The following is a 5,254-nucleotide window of genomic DNA, read 5'->3' on the forward strand; positions in this document are numbered from 1 at the left end:
TTCCATATTTCAATTGTTCAGTCATTAGGGACCCGATGCCGCACAGAGATACTCGCCCCGGGATTTCGCGGTAAACTCACGGACATAAACTCGCCAGTCTGATCTTCGTCAGAGGGTGTAATAAGTTGGCTAATACCTTTAGTCGGTTGCCTACTGCTCACTCGAACAAAAGTGTATTTTAATTTAGCCACTTCCATACAACTTGCTAAATCAGCGGTAAACAGAAATCAAAAGGTCTTCAGATGAAGTGCCTACTGCTCCTTCATGCGCCTTCAGTTTGTTTTACCCTGGACACAGATTTACGGTAGCATTAGCCTCCCATAATTTACTGGTAATAATGATATCAGGAGAATCCAGAGTAAATCAAATATAACATTTTATTTGTCAGGTAACAGTGTATCGTGTCAATTACACACATAACCAATTAAAGCCAATTCAGAAATGATAAATGCATAATATGCAAAGAAATGCATATATACACAGTGATGGGTGAATGTCCTCAGACATTCACCCACCCCTGTGGGGACCTGCAGAAGATCCCCCATGACTGCTTTGCTCTTTACATTTTATACCAGAACCAGAACAAAAGGATGTTTATTAAACCAACACCTGTTTTGGGGGAGAGGAGAAGAGACACCACCCAAAAAGAGGACAGAATTTTCCTTAGTTTTCCATCTTCTTCATAATTCTAGTGACTGCTGTGAAATTGAGACCATTTTACCAACCGCACTGAGACTTTTAAGATGATACCAAACATGAAAAGGGAAAAACAATAAATACACAAGTTACATTAAACATGTTGAATAACTTTCAGTCAGGGGGAAGGAGAGTTTGTGTGTGTGTGTGTGTGTGTGTGTGTGTGTGTGTGTGTGTGTGTGTGTGTGTGTGTGTGTGTGTGTGTGTGTGTGTGTGTGTGTGTGTGTGTGTGTGTTTGTGGTGGGGGGAGGCGTTGTCCTTTTGGAGTGGGGGCAAGGCGTTGCCCCTTGCTATTCTTTTAAGATCTTCTAACTTGACCAAACTTTCGTCGTGGCGACGTAACTAGTTACGTCATGGCAACCGGAAAAGTGAAAGGTGCCTATACGTTGCCACAATGTAACTTAGTTAGTAACTGCGACGTCGTGGCAACGTTGTGTATCAATAGTTGTGTGTTGGTAATCAGATGGTAATTTTTATATTTATTTATTTTTCTATGGGCGGACATGCAGTAGTTTAACCTAATTTATGTCCTCATTTGCCCAGACTAATTTAAAGGCTATTCCAACAGCTGTGAACATTGAATGCAGAGCTCAAAATGAATTCAATTCATTTATTTTGAAAAACACACAGACCATTAACAAGAGACCTCCACACCCATCTGCACCCCCCGCACCTGCCTGTAGGTCTCCAGGGCGCCCACCCCCCCTCCTCTGTTGTAACATCTGAGGCGTGTGGACACGCCTACCAGAGAGGGGGAAGTATTGTTACAAACACGCCTTCCCGGACTCCAGTTCCCAGCATCCTCCTGTTCTGCACACCTGTCTGCACTTCCCTCATCAGTCTTTCCGCCATTTCCCTGAATTTCCAGCACCTGTTGTCCTCGTCAGCACTTCCTTTAAGTTGGACTCACTCCTAGCACTCCCTGTCCGTTCTATTGTTTGACTTATATGCGTAAAGCTGTCTCTATCTGTTCCTGGATTGTGAATAAAGCCCGTACTATTGTGGATTTCCATATACACCTTGTCTCTACAGCACAGTGTTGTCAACACAAATGTTGTGGGCCTATTTTTCTCCTGGAGGTCCTGGACATCTTGTTCAGATACATGGTATCATGGATTCTACCAAAACCTGACCGCTTCTGCTAGAAATCTTATAATGGGCAGTGGTTGGATCTTCCATCAGGACAATGATCCAAAACACACATCAAATCCAACACAAAAATGTGTCACTGAGCACAAAATGAAGCTTCTGCCATGGCCATCCCAGTCCCCTGACCTGAACCCTAAAGAAAATGAGTGAAGTGAACTGAAGAGAAGAAGCACCAACATGGAGCTGGAATCTGAAGGATCTGGAGAGATTCTGCATGAAGGAATGGTCTCTGATCTCTAGTCAGGTGTTCCTCAAACTCATCAGGCATTATAGAACAAAAATCAGAGCTGTTATCTTGGCAAAAGGAGGTTGCAAAAGGTTTTGAATAAAAGGGTGCCAATAATTGTGGCCAATGTGTTTTGGAGAAAAACATTTATTTTATAATGTGAGTTTCCCCCCACTTTCAATTATTTTCCTTAAACGAAAGGTTATAATCTTGTGAATTTTTTGAATGAAAGATCAAAAGGATAAACAATGCAGATTTATTTTTACAGCTGCTTTTGCTCATAATTACTAAGGGTGCCAATAATTGTGGAGGGCACAGTATAGTGTAACTGTTTGCATCTCTTTGAATTTTTATTACCTTAATATCCATCAACATCTCAATACTCTGAATGCAACCTTTATGGTCTGTTTAACACTCAAAAAAAACCAAAAAAAAAACTATCTATCTGATAATGAAAGTGCACTACACAGTTCAATAATCATTCATGTGTATTATTATTACAGAGGCCATCTCTGACCTGCATGCGCTGCCATAAGTGTGAGATTGAGGAAATAAATTCCCAAGTTAAATTAAGAAAAATCATGCTGACAAGTTTGAATTTTTTCATTATTATCAATATAAATGTGTCAGTTTTTAAAGCTGCAATCTGTAACTTTTTTTGGATAAAAGACAAAATAAATTTTTCAGCAAATACATAACCAGCCAGTGTTCAAAACCATCTCCTTACCTTAACCTGATTCACAACTGTAAGCTTGGAGTTATGTGTTATAATTGAAGTGGTACTGGGTTTCCACAGGAAATTTGAGCATGCCACCATTCATCTTTGCGTCATTACATCACATCTGTTATAAAGAATGAGTCCCAGCTTCTATATGGCATGTGAGGATGCTGTAGGTGACAGATCATCACAGCAGCTGCAATAATTAAACTTATCATTTTGATGGCGTATTGTATGGTATGACATATGGACAATTACAGAATAGACTGTACAGAAATTTAAATCAACAGGTAACGCTAATACACACTAAATACACTTAATCACACAGTCATTAGATTTAATCACCACTGGTAGCATGATTTATTGTAATGTTTTTTTTTTTTCTCCGTTGGTCAGAACAAAACTGGCAGATTTGTACCTTACTTGTTCAGATGACATTTTCGGTGATGTAAGACTTGATTTTCATGCTAAGACAAAAGCTGAGATCTTCTGAAGACAGAAACCCCCATGCCGAGATGGGTGAGTGTCTGAAGATACTCACACACCTCTGTGTGTATATGCATTTCTGACTCTTAGAGTCTTTGAGCAATTAATGTTATGTATTTATGATTTCTGAATTGGCTTCTAATTGTTTGAATGTGTAATTGGCATGACATTTTTACCTGACAAATATAATTTTTGATTTATTCTGCATTTTCATTAATTCATTATTTCTAGTAGATTCAAGCGAAGGTATTCCCACAAATTTGTGTTCAGGATAGATCATACAGGAGGCTCAATGAATGGAGCATAGGGCACATAATTTGAGACCATTTCGATTTCTGACTATCACTGCCTTAGTAAGTTGCAGTTTTCATAAATATATAAAAACTATGCTTTTTGTTACGAGTAATTAAAACACGACCGACTTAAAGGTAAATATTTACCCTGCATCCAATGTCTAAGGTCAGAACTGACTAGTTTGTGTCCGAGAAAAGCACTCAGTTGGCCAAAGTGATAGTGATTTTCTAAGCGATACCGGGCCCGCAATGAACGAATAATTGAAAGTACGGGATAGCCAGAATAATCCAATATCTAAATTAATACATGACCAATGATTAATTTCTAATTAGAAACACTATCAAAGAGTAATAATCATTTAGATTAAACGAGCAGCTAAAGTAAAATTGAAACTAAATTCTAAAACTTAAGTGAACTTTACAGGGGCGCTGAAAAGACATACACGCATTAAACCTTCGCCCAGGCTGTCGGATTCTGTTTTTGAGCCGATGGGGATACTTCCAAAACACCAATCTGTGATTCTGAAGTACAGTATCACTGGTGCGGTGAATGACAGCCACACATTAGATTCATCCGCGCTGAGGAGCCGTGCTAACACAACCCACATAAAGATGATAATTACTCAAATAACTGCAATTGACCTTTCGCCGGGAGTTTGATTGACAAGCGATCTAACCAATCAGAACGCCGCATCCGCCATTTTGTCCGACAAAGCAGCCAGTAGTTAAAAGATTAACCTTGGTGGAGTTAAACTTGAAAAATGGTGTGTACTGATGTCTTTCCGCGTTTGAAACAACATTCATTCTCATGTTCATGGACTAATAGGAAGAGATGATCGGTTTTTACGAGCGGTTGAGCTGAGGATCTACAGCAATCTGTCACGACCATGGTCACGACACATTAAAGAGCAACAAAACGGTTTTTATTGTTTGAATTTCTTTAATAACTACACGGTTTGAAAGCTGGGACTTTGTTTAATATCATAAGTAACCTGCTCTGTCTTGTCTGTCGATGTGGGGTCAGTATCCTCTTTGTTCTGCAATGTATTTTTCACTGCGTGTGGAGTGACAGCGCCACGGCTTGTCAGACAAAGCAACAGTAACTAAGGGGGGCGGGGCTCGGCGAAAGGCTAACTGGAGGTTTTGAACAGAGTTGGCATCAAAGAGGCAAAACTTATGGACTGCAGCTTTAATAAAGTTCATTTTTGTTTTCATCCCCATGCAGTTGCAATTTATTATGCATATGAGGAAACATTTAGAGAATATACACTGTGCTGTAGAGCGATGCTTAATTGTTAAAAGATTGCGATCGCGATCTTATTCCTAAACTGATTCTCCTGTGACTGTGTATGTCACACCAGAACATTCAAATCTGCAATGGTGCAGCATCTGTACCTGACAGCTTCACAAAACCACACAGTAGGCCTTATCATATTTCTGTGTAACAAATATTCAAATTATCACAAAAGTACTGGGATAAAAGCAAATAAAGTTTATAGGTTTGATATAAATAGTAAGTGATGATACCATAGCAGTGATCAAAATAGAGCAAATCACCTTTTAAAGGGGGGGGGGGGGGGTCTAGTGCTATTTCATGTATTCTGACTTAAAGAGTTGGACGTGTGACGGAATGTTTCTGTGCCAAAAATACTCTTCCAAATCCTCAAACTTCGCAGACTTTTTTTT

This window comes from Chanodichthys erythropterus, chromosome 9, assembly GCF_024489055.1.
Source record: "Chanodichthys erythropterus isolate Z2021 chromosome 9, ASM2448905v1, whole genome shotgun sequence".
Lineage (NCBI taxonomy): Eukaryota > Metazoa > Chordata > Actinopteri > Cypriniformes > Xenocyprididae > Chanodichthys > Chanodichthys erythropterus.